Source organism: Cetorhinus maximus, chromosome 16 (assembly GCF_964194155.1).
Source record: "Cetorhinus maximus chromosome 16, sCetMax3.hap1.1, whole genome shotgun sequence".
Taxonomy (NCBI): domain Eukaryota; kingdom Metazoa; phylum Chordata; class Chondrichthyes; order Lamniformes; family Cetorhinidae; genus Cetorhinus; species Cetorhinus maximus.
This window is the reverse complement of record NC_135894.1, coordinates 28,518,196-28,530,610: the sequence shown is the minus strand read 5'-3', so window position 1 is coordinate 28,530,610 and position 12,415 is coordinate 28,518,196. Positions and strand designations below refer to the sequence as shown.

General features: G+C 42.8%; 1 non-coding gene across 1 annotated transcript; it reads left to right on the top strand.

The window, feature by feature from the left end:
• The first annotated feature begins 248 nt into the window (after positions 1-248).
• On the top strand, positions 249-321 carry trnar-ccu (transfer RNA arginine (anticodon CCU)). The gene has a single exon. It is a non-coding gene; the product is annotated as a tRNA-Arg (tRNA).
• The last annotated feature ends 12,094 nt before the right edge of the window (positions 322-12,415 follow it).

Sequence of the window (12,415 nt, the reverse complement as noted above, 5' to 3'; positions counted from 1 at the left end):
AATTACAATAGACACTTAAGGAGGTTCAGTTGGACCAATTGTCAATATACAAGAGACAATCACATCATGTTACATCATTGTTGGGAGCTTTGGGATTGATAGAATTTGGTTGTGAATGAAAAGAAAGAGCTGGTCCACAAAATACCTTCAGATTTCTCAGTGATTCTCAACAGGAACTGACCTTCTGTCCCATCATGACTCTAGAGACAGACGGATAACCCAATAGCTGCAACATTGACACCTATACAGCCCCAGTGGCCTAATGGATAAGGCACTGGCCTCCTAAGCCAGGGATTGTGGGTTCGAGTCCCATCTGGGGTGGGGAGATTTTTGCCCAGAAACAAACATCAATGAATCTTTCATCAACACTGGTAGATTGATTTCCTTTCAATTTATCATCAAATCTTGGCTGTTCCTGTGCAGCACCCTTCTCTGTCACTTGTTTCTCATTGGCACAATCCAGTGCAATGTTTCTACTAAACTGTGAGCCACCCAACATTCAGGGGGTAATATCACCTGCACTTTCCAGTCAAATACTGTCCCTTTCATTCCTGTCTTCAGTTCACCCAATGCCCCAGGTACAGTTGTTAATTTGAAATGTCAACACCCAATTACAATACACGTACCAGATTCAGGGATGAAATACACACACACTCTCCCTCCAAGCTGGAAGATACAAGGTTCAAATGCTACCTGACCCTTTTCCTTATATCCTTTCGAGATCCTGACTCTCTGCTTGAAGGGTGTCTTAAGATCATACGAAATAGGAACAGGAGTGGTCCATTCTGATCATCACACCTGCTCCACCATTCAATAAGGTCATGGCTGATCTGACTGTAGCCTTAACTCCACTTTCATGACTGTCCCCCCACCATAACCCTTGTCTCCCTTATAGATCAAGAATCTGTCTAACTCAGCCTTGAATATATTCAATAACCCAGTCTCCACTGCTCTATGGGGAGGTGAATTCCAAAGATTAACGACCCTCTGAGAGAGGCAATTCCTCCTCATCTCCATCTTTAAGGGGCACCCCTTATTTTGAATATGTGCCCACTAGTTCTAGATTCCCCCATTAGGGGTAATATCATCTCTGAGTCTACCCTGTCAAGTTTCCTTAGAATCTTACATGTTTCAATAACATCTCCTGTCATTCTTCTAATTTGCAAATAATATTGGCGTAATCTGCTCAATCTTTACTGATAAGGCAACCCCTTCATCCCAGGAATCAGCCCAGTGAATCTGCTCGAACTGCTTCCAATGCAAGTATATCACTCATTAAGTTATTTTTTCACTCTTTCAAGGAATGTGGGTGTCGCTGGCAAGGCCAGCATTTGTTACCCACCCCTAATTGCCCTTGAGAAGCTGGTGAGAACATGTATGCCCAAATAGATGGTGTTGTCATAGGTTCTCCTCTAAGCCCCGCCTTCATCAACATTTTTGTTCATTTACTTAAGGAAAGCCTTTTCAATGCAATGACCCCTAACCTCTGACCCCTTTCAAATTTTGGATATGTAGATGATACGTTTGCTATATTTCAATCTGCAGCTGCATGTAAGAATTTATTTACACACCTTAATGTGCTCCATCCCACAATCAAATACACCTTTGGAATGGAGTTGTCTAACAAACTCACCTTCCTCAATGTGCTAGTTGAGAAATAAGCTCATGGGTTCTCTACTACTCTCTGCAAGCCTACCTTCACTGGTCAATATACACGTTGGGATTCCTAAAGCTCCATCCGCTATGAAATTGGCTTGTTCGAGGATCTCTAAATAGGGCCCGAGCTATTTGCTCACTGTGCAAGCTTGGTGCTGAAATAGGGGGCATCACAGCTATCCTGCGGGATAATGGCTTCCCTGATCAGATCATTGCTCATTATGTATCTCACATACTCACAAGTTTACCCATGGCCGCCACCATCAGGCCTGTAAAGTGCCCAGTCTACCTCAGATTGCCCTGGAAGGGGAAGGTAGCTCAAAGATTTGAGCAACTATTCAGCAGCAAAATGAGTCGCATTTTCCACTAACAGGACACGGCCGTCAAGACAAAAAGACACTCTGCCTACCACACAAATGAGTAATGGAGTATATGAATTTCAGTGTCGGTGTGATGCCAGTCTGCCAACGACTGACGGAGTGAATCAAACAGCACATCCCTTTGACTGTACATAATAGGAAGAGTACTGACCGTACCCAACCAGCCCATACTCGCTAAAGTTAGAACATGATGTCTAACATTAGATGTGATTCTATGATTGGACAGCACTTGGGGAACAATCGTGAGTGTGCTAAGAATTACACTGATAACCAAGTTAAGATTATCAGTTGGGCTCACAATGTGGCTCCCTGATGCTTGCGAGTAACTACATCTATTCATACTCAGGGCCCTACTCTCCACAGGGAAAAGGAACATGGACGAGCGTTGAGCCTGTTTTGAATTAAACAAAAGCATGAGGAACAATTGTTCCCTGGTGCAGTCTCCAGGGCAACACTTTGACTAATCAGAGTCAATTTACCAACCAATCAGCACCCTTTTCTCATGCAGTATAAATTGTTGCTTCCTTTGAAATTTGTGTGACATTCTTGTGTCTGTTTGGGTAGATCCCTCTATTTCCGAATTCGTAAAACATTTAGGAGCAGAGGAAGTCCAAAACCAAGATTTAGAAGGATGCTGCCGGGATGGAGAATTTTAGCCATGTTGATAGAATGGATAATCTCGGGCTGTTTCTTCCCAACACAAGTTGTTATGGGACATTTATTTGGGATTGTAGCCACAGGAACAGGCCCAACCAGTTCATGCTGGTGTCTAATTAGTGTTTAAATTCTGAGGAGTCTAGATGGAGTGGATAGGAAGGACCTGTTTCCCATAGCAGAGAATTCAATTCTCAGTGGTAATATATTTAAACTATATGATTAAAGGATCAGAGGGTACCTGAGGAGAAACTCTCATCACATTTTAGAATACCAGGTAAACACTTCAAGTGTTAAGGTCACAGAACATGCAAGTGGGATTAGACTGGATGGTTGTTTGCAGCCAGCATAGACACAATGGGATGAATGGCCTCCAACTGTGACATAAATAGCTTTGATTCTGTTTGCCTGGAATGTGCCAGTGACATTGCTCCCTGAGAAAAGCTGCCTGCATCTCACAGAATAACAATGCCTTGTTTCTAGCCCAAACTCTACCCCAACCCCGAGGAGACTGGAAACCAAAATCCCAGGCTCCAGAAGCTACTGCGGATATGCGAAGTGACAGCTCGGAGCTTGCAATTTGTTCCTTTGTCCACGTGTGATCACTAGAAGATTTGATGCTTTTGTGGATCAGCCCATTCTTTTCACAAAGAATTGCATTTTATTGATTCCAAAGGTCCCAGTAATGATTGTGCGATTGGATCTGACTGACTCCTTTGCATTAAAAAGTGAAAATGCTGGAAATACTCAGCAGGTCTGGAAACACCTGTGGAGAAAGAGACCGAGTTAACATGTGATTGGATCTGACTGGTTCCTGTGCAGAAAGAATTGGTACAATTGATTGTTTGTAAAAAGCAAGTTTCTTTACAGAGGTTTCCTTGATTGAAGTTTCTCTGAATCTAGAAGGCATTTCCCTGTCTGAAGCTAATTGATCTCTGTATGTTTCAGCAATGAGGATTAAAGATGGCTTTCGGCAAAACTAAGAGTATTGAATCATATTATGTAGCATTTGAAGCCACAAGAGAAATCAACACATTCCCCATTATTCCAAATGAACTAGAGATAGCTACAACCATTATACACTTGATCATTGCTTTCCATTGGCACTAAATATCTCCTCTCCTTTGGCCACTCACCTGATGTCCAGGAACAAGTCGACCAGTTCCACAAACTGTAGTAATAATAAGGAGCTGTCATGAGCACACTTGATTTCCTCAAGCTGCTTGTTCAATGATAGTTTCTTGGGAATGTCACAATCTATCATTAGGAAGGAGGATGAGAAAGCTTTCCTTAATCATGAAGTCTGTCATTTTGACAAGCAGTGCTCCATTGATGGGGTTTATATTACTGGATATGTGCTCTAATTTCTAATAAATCATGATATTTGATTCACAACAGTTTGTATCTCAGGACTGCATCAGAGATTCTCGTACATTTGTAAGAGTGCAAACATCAAAGATGTCAAACTTCATCAAATACATCACTGTGTCACTTCCACATCAGGATGGTGAAGATATTCGATACCCCAGAGAAGCGTACCAACAGGAACTGGCTGGATCTGTTCCTAAGGACATCATAGGGAGGGTGTTAAAAATTTTGAGGGAGGAATGGGGAGGTGGTGATCCATGTGGTAATCAATGACTTAGGAAGGAAAAGAGATGCAGGAAGCTCTCTGCACCCAAGACCGTGAGTCGCTAAGGATGTGTTGCTTGCCCAGTGCCAGGGTTACATCTCCTCACGGCCGTGGAGCAACTTGGAGTGGGAGGAAGAGGATCTAGTTGTTGTCCACATGGGTACCAAATTAGATAGGGCTGAGAGCTTCTGTCGAGGGACTGGAGCTTCTTGAGGCTAAATTAATAAGCACAACCGCAAAAGTAATAATCTCTGGATTACTACATGAGCTATGGGCAAATTGACATAGGGTAATTATGATCAGAGAGTTGAATGTGTGGCTCAAATATTGGTGTGGAAGAAATGGTTTTTGATTCATGGGGCAGCAGCAGCAGCACTGGGGAAAGAGCAGGGGTGTTGTGCCAAATTTTGAGGTGCCTGAACTCTAAGAAAATGCGTTGGATTTATCATTTCTAAATCTACTATTACATTGTTTTCCTGTCTCTTAATCACTTGAGTCCCCAAACATCTGTCAAACAATGGTTTTTAGGAGAAAAATATTAGCGCCAGTAGTCATTTTGCGTTGAACCATGTGGTAATTTGAATCATTATTCTTTAGCATAGCTAGAATTTAATTATGGAACAGTTTAATTATTTAATCCAAACCTATTGGAGACATGAGTTACAAAAAACTTTACTTACTTCTGACTGGGAGATGGTATATAGAGAGGCCACAGCTTTTCTTGATTTATATTTATAACCTAGATCTGGGTGTACAGGACACAATTTCAGAATTTGAAAATGATGTAGGAGTTGGAAGTATTGTGAACTGTGAGGAGGATAGCGATAGACACTATTAAATGGCCCCAGACAACATCCATTCACTCCTGGCACGGAATGAGAGAAACCTTTCACATGAAGAATCAGCTTCGGAGCCAGGAATATCTCACCTTGGTGGGATTCATTGTTTTCAGTCGTAGAAACAACATCAGCACTGAGGAGAACAAAAACAAAAATAGCTGGAAAAACTCAGCAGGTCTGACAACATCTGCGGAGAGGAACACAGTTAACATTTCAAGTCCGTATGGCTCTTCATCAGAACTAAGGAAATATAGAAATGAGTTGAAATATAAGCTGGTTGAGGGGGGTGGGTCAAGTAGAGCTGGAAAGAGGGCCAGTGATAGGTGGAGGCAAAGAAGAGATTGCCAAAGACATCATAGACAAAAGGACAAAGGGGTATTTGCTAAGGAATGTGCTAATGGTGACATTAAGGGTAGAACGCAGGACGAGCATGTGACAGATAGCCCTAGCGGGGGTGGGGTGGGGGAAGGGATCAAAATAGGCTAAAATGTGGAGATAAAACAATGGATGGAAATAAGTTTAAGCACTAAGTATTTGTCTGGAACAGACTTGAAGGAACAAAGAAGGTGCTAAGCACTAACCATCCAGCAGGTTGTCCTCAGGAAATGTGTTCATGATATTTCCATAAGGATCATCATAAAAAGGACAAGAGCAAAGGGCTTGGTACTGGAGTCAAGAAGGAGAATCAGAAAGGTCAACGTGGTTCACGAACCTACAGATCTCACTGGAAGGCCCAACCATGTGGAGGATTGTGAGTTATCAGCCAAATCTGAGGGGTATTGGGACTGAAAGGTTCGAGTAACTTAAGGGTAATGACAAAATGCAGGGGGTTTGGTCTGAACTAAGTATGGTTGGGGCAGAAACGTAGGGTTTTACCTGTAGCTTTTCCAGTAAAGGTCTTTCTTAATAAGGCTTTGTTTGTTTTGGTTGGGAGCCGAGGTTGAATCATGGAGGATTTAAAATGGACAAACCAATCGAGGTATTGTGTCATTTAAACCAGCTTAGAGTTTTCTGTTAGGGTGCTAGGACATTTATTTATAGTAAACAGTAAGTTTGTAGCTGAGCCAAACCCTGTGTCTGTGCAATTTTGTTCCCTATAAAATCATCAAGTCCAAGAACCATTGTAGGAGGGGAATGGGGACAGCTTACAGGTTGGATCTGGAATGCACTGCCTGAGTGTGTGGTGGAGACAGATTCAATTACAGTTTTCAAAAGGGAACTGGATAATTACCCAAAGAGCAAACACTTTACAGGGCTACAGGAAAAAGGAAGAGTAGTGGGACTAGCTGAGTTGCTGTTGCAGAGAACTGACACAGAAACAATGTGCTGAATGGCCTTCTTCTGTGTTGTAACCATTCTATGATTCTAGTGTTGATACATTCATGGAAGTTGATAAACACATGAGGAAGAAAGAAGCTGAAGGCTAACCTGATAGTGTGATCAAGATGGGTAGGAGGAGGCTTCTGTGGAACATAAACTCCAACATAGGTGAGGTGGGTAAAATAGCATGGTTATGTGCTGTAAATTCCATGTAAAGCTGCCAGAATGGAATACAAACTAAATTCCACTTCCCATCCTCAGGCCATTACAGTCAAGGAATTAATGTTCAGTAGGCAAACACAGCAGGGTTTGGGAATACTGATGCTGCTTTAGATCCCAGGAACTTTTAGTTTCAAAGCCCCTGAAAAGGCTGTTTATGAGGAAGCTGTGTGCAGGGAGTTGTAAGGCCTGTATTTTTTATATAGTCAGGGAGCTGTACAGGAGGGTTACTGCTGATGCTGCTGCTGCACATTGACTCAGAGACATTCAGCAGCAGCAGAGTGAGGCCCAGGACTCTGGGCCCAGCTTTCCCTTTGCCACCTCTTCAGTTTGGGGTGGCCAAGTTGCATTGTTAATGATAGAGTTGATCAGCAGACACTTCTTAGGTAGAAACTTTAAGTTTATTTACAAAGTTACTCAGCAGCAACTACACGTGTGATTTCACTTCAAACTCTATTTCTACACTACTAACATCTAACTACAGAGTAGCACACGCTGCTCTCCTATTGGGTTCGAAATATCATGTGACCTTCCTTAACAAGCATTGTTTTTAAAGGTATATTACACATTAAATAAAACGTGAAATTCCACATCGCTCCCCTTTTACTCAGATATACATTTTATATTTACAAATACAATGTTCTCAAGGCAACAAAATATTTACGAGGTAAGTAATTTACAAGTTCAGTCTTTCTGGGGTTTCCTTATGTGTGTGAAACGTCTCAGATCTATAACTTCAGATTCTTTGTCAGGAACCTCCTTTTCCAGAGTTGCCTGAACATCAGGTGCTTCAGTGGGCACTTGCAAATCTGTTTCCCCAACTCTTACAGGAACATCAGACATGTCAGTCCTGGGTTTAGTTCTCTCAACAGGAAACACTGACCCGGTCGTGGTCACTGGTAGAATCGATTCTTGGTGATTTGTTTCTCTCTTCCTTAGATGATCCACATGTCTCCCTATGACTCGGCCTTCCACCCCCATGGGGTAAGATAGAGGTCCAGTCACCGCACTTATTTCACCCGGTAACCACTTTGGTCCTTCTCCAAAGTTCTTCACTTATACTGTCTCTCGCGTGGTAAATTTCCGCTCACAACGATGCCAATCGTGTCTAGTTTCCTGGCAATCCTGACTCCTTTCCACCTTCCCCTCTATATTCGGCATTATTAAGCTCAATCTCATCCTGAGACAACGTTTCATCAATAACTCCGCAGGTGTGATACCTGTTGCTATGTGAGGGGTGGTCCTGTAATGCAAAAGAAAGCCTGCTAGCTTGGTTGCCAAGGAATCTCCAGTTAGATTTTTCATGCCTGCCTTGAACCTTTGAACTGCCCTTTCGGCCAGTCCGTTTGAGGAAGGGTGGTATAGTGAAGTTTTTACATGAGTGCTACCGTTGAGGCTGATAAACCGCTGAAACTCAGCAATTGTAAATGCTGTGCCGTTATCAAAAATGACCACTTCTGGTAGTCTGTGAATAGCAACACATTGATGTAGCTTCTCAATTCTAGCTATCAATGTTGGTGACTTCACCTCATATATATCCATCCATTTTGAGTGGGCATCAACAATGAGCAGAAATATTGTTCCCTTGAAAGATCCCACATAGTCAGTGTGTAACCACATCCAGGGTCTTCCTGGCCACTCCCAAGGGTGTAACGGAGCTGTTGAAGGTAACTTTTGCAGTTGCTAACATTGCACACAGCGCACAATTCTTCACTAAACTCTATTTCACCATCCATCCCAGGCCACCATAGGTAGCTGTGAGCTATGGTCTTCATTCAGGATGTCCCTGGATGTGCGTTCTGTGATTTAATTAGTAAAATCTCTCTACCCTTTGGAGAAACTATGATCCGTGCTACCCACAATAAGATGCAATACTGGCTGGTTATATCATGTCTTCTGTTGAAATGCGGTTTCATTTTGTCAGATACAGTCTCCTGTGTCCAAACATGTAGCACTTGTTCTCGTATTTGGGATAGGAATAGGTCCCAACCTATCCAGTCTCTGATCTGTCGAGTGTGTACCGGTGAGGAATCTAAGAAATTTAGCAACAAAACAAGCTCCTGTGGAACTGGGGCGTCCTCACCATTTTCTTGTAAAGGCAAATGACTAAGTGCATCGGTGTTTGCGATTTGATTTCCAAAACGTGTACTCGTATGCTGCCAGGATTAAAGTCCATTGTTGTATTATTGCCGAGGCTATGGATGGTACAGCCCTGTCTTCGCTAAACAATGCTAGCAATGGTTTGTAGTTGAAACAAATGTAAAATGGCGGCCATGTATGTACTGGTGAAATTCCTTGACACCAAAGATGATTGATAGGCCCTCTTTTTCTATCTGCGAGTATCCCCTTTCTGCTGTGGTGAGTGTTCTTGATATGTAACCTTTAGGCCGTTGTGTGCCATCGTCCATTCAATGAGAGAGCACTGCTCCCAGTCCATAGGGAGATGCGTCACATGTCAGCACTAATTCTTTTGTCAGGTCATAATGCACTGATAGATTGGACGAGAGCAACAATTGTTTCACCTTTATGAAAGCTTCTTTCTGGGGCGCCTCCCAAGACCAACTTTGGTTCTTTTTGAGTGGAGAATGCAGGGGGCCAACACTGTAGAGAAATTGGGTAAGACCCGCCCATAATATTTAATCATTCCTTGGAATAATTTGAGCTATGAGACATACTTTGCTGCAGGTGCCTCTCTTATGGCTCTCACTTTCTCCTCAACCGGGTGGAGGCCCTGTGAATCCACCCGGTGACCCAAACTGATTACCTACCTCGCTTGGAACGTGCATTTTTCCTTTTTTTAAACGCACTCCAGCCTGCAAGAAACATTTTAAGATTTCTTCTGAGTTTGCCAAATGCTCTTTTCCAATGAATCCTGTCACCAACACATCGTCCAAATAGACTACAGCCTGGGGCAGTCCCTGCAATAAGCTTTCCATTGTTCTCTGAAAGATGGCACAAGCAGGGGGGACACCGAAAGGCAATCGTGTATATTGGTACAACCCTTTGTGGGTATTAATTGCGACAAATTCCCAGGAGGCATTATGCAACTCTAGTTGCTGATTAGCCTGAATCATGTTAAGCTTTGTGTACGTTGTCCCTCCTGCCAGCTTGGTATACAGGTCTTCGATTTTTGGAATGGGGTGCCTGTCTGGCTTAGTTACTTTATTAACCATCAGTTTGCAGTCTCCACAAATTTGGACACTTTGGTCGGGTTTAAGGACATGGACTATGGGTGCTGCCCATTCTGAGAACTGAACAGGTTGTATAACGCCCAGTTTCTCGAGTCTGTTCTGTGCAATGTCGACTATTTCTCGCAGGGCATATGGCGCTGGTCTGGCTTTCATGAAGCGAGGGATTGCTTCTGGATCCACATGAATATTGGCCTGCAGGCCCTGAATTTGCCCCAGTTTGTCCTTAAAGATGGTGGCGTATTTTCAAAGTTGCTCGGGTAATCCATTTGCTCTCAACTGGAAAATTTCAGCCCATTATAACTTAATCTCCTTTAACCAGTTTCGCCCCAGGAGGCTTGGCCCCTCGCCTGCTACCACCAATAAGGATAGCTTTGCCCATTGGCTTCCATAATGGACAATTACTCTACTTGTGCCTCTGACTTGAATGTCTTCATCCGTGTATGTTTTTAATTGGGCAGTTGTTACTTCTAAATTTAATTGATGAACACCATTATTCAGATATCTGAAGGTATGATCTCCAATTACTGTAGTGGAAGCTCCTGTGTCCACTTCCATTCTAACAGGTTTGCTATTTACTTTCACTGTTACAAATATTGGTTCTGTCTTTCCAACTTTCAGATTAAACAACGAGTAAATGTCTGAATTTGTTGTTTCAGGCTCTTCAACATTGCAGATCTCAATGGGTTTTTTATTTTATTTAAAAACCTGCTTGAATCTTTCCTTGCAATGTCTCATTATGTGTCTATTTCTGTGACAATAATAAATTTGATTTTTTTAAACTGCAAATCATTATAAGATTGCTTGTTTCCACCTCTATTGAAATTATTGCTTGTTTTCGCTGCTAAGTCATTTTTTCTCATTTTCTGGCTGTTTCTCGCTTCTCAGCAGAGTCTTGCATTTTCGCACCTTTTTGGTTGGGGTTTCCCTCTATTGGAGGACTCCCTCTATGGCTTTTGAATCTCTTACTGTGCTTGCCATGGCCAGCGCTATCTCCAGCGACTTCTTGAAATCCAAATTCGCTTCGGACAATAATCTCTTCTGAATCATGTCCTCATTCACACCGCACACTGAATGATCTCTGAGCATGTCGCTCAGAGTCGTACCAAACTCACAATGTTCTGTTAACTGCTTCAAACAGAGAAGCGGAGAAGAAAAGAGTCAACGTTTCGAGTCCTCATGACCCTTCAGCAGAACTGAGTGAAGTTAGAAGAGGGGTGAAATATAAACTGGTTTAAGGTCGTGGGTGGGGTGGGGTGGGGGGGGGGGGTGGGGGCAGTTGGGAGGGGGGTATTATAGCTATAGATTTTAAAATAATGGAAATAGGTGGGAAAAGAAGAATCTATATAAATTATTGAAAAAGGGGGAGGGGGAAGAAACGGGGTGGGGATGGTGGGGGGGGGCGGAGTTTAAGATCTAAAGTTGTTGAATTCAATATTCAGCCCGGAAGGCTGTAAAGTGCCTAATCGGAAGATGAGGTGCTGTTCCTCCAGTTTGCATTGGGCTTCACTGGAACAATGTAGCAAGCCAAGGACAGACATGTGGGCAAGAGAGCAGTGAAGCCCAACGCAAACTGGAGGAACAGCACCTCATCTTCCGTCTAGGCACTTTACAGCCTTCCGGGCTGAATATTGAATTCAACAACTTTAGATCTTAAACTCCCTCCCCCATCCCCACCCCCATTTCCGTTTCTTCCCCCTCCCTTTTGTTTTTTCCAATAATTTGTATAGATTTTTCTTTTCCCACCTATTTCCATTATTTTTAAATCTATAACTATAATACCCTGTCAGTCTTTCCACCCCACCCCCACTAGAGCTGTACTTTGAGTGTCCTGCCATCCATTCTTAATTAGCACATTCTCTTAGACAATATCACCACCTTTAACACCTCCCTGTTCCTTTGTCTGTAACATCTTTTGATCATCTGTATCACTGCTTGCTTGTCCCTACAACCAACGCCCCCCCCACCAACTTCTCTCCCCACCCCCCGACCTTAAACCAGTTTATATTTCACCCCTCTCCTAACTTCACTCAGTTCTGCTGAAGGGTCATGAGGACTCAAAACGTCAACTCTTTTCTTCTCCACCGATGCTGCCAGACCTGCTGAGTTTTTCCAGGTAATGTTGTTTTTGTTTTGGATTTCCAGCATCCATAGTAGTTTTTTGTTTTTATTTCTATTGTTCAATTACTGCTTTGTCTACCAATTTCTGATTCCGATCCACCTGGACCAGTCTCTGTTATTGAGTCCCGAGGATCACCACTGTATACTTCTCCCCAGTCTGAATAGCAGCTGTTCACCATCACTGTCTGCTCCCCATCCCTTAATCAAATTCATATTCACACTGCCACTTGTTACACACAATAAGTGCTTGTCATGGAAGAATGAGTCCAAATCTAGTCTTTTACCTCAAGTTCTTTATTCTAAAGACAGTTCTGCAGTGTAGCAGACTCTCCCATTCCCTTCCACACTGAAGTGTTGCAGCTCTACCTATTTATAGGTGAATCAATGCCCATTATCCGTTTTAAC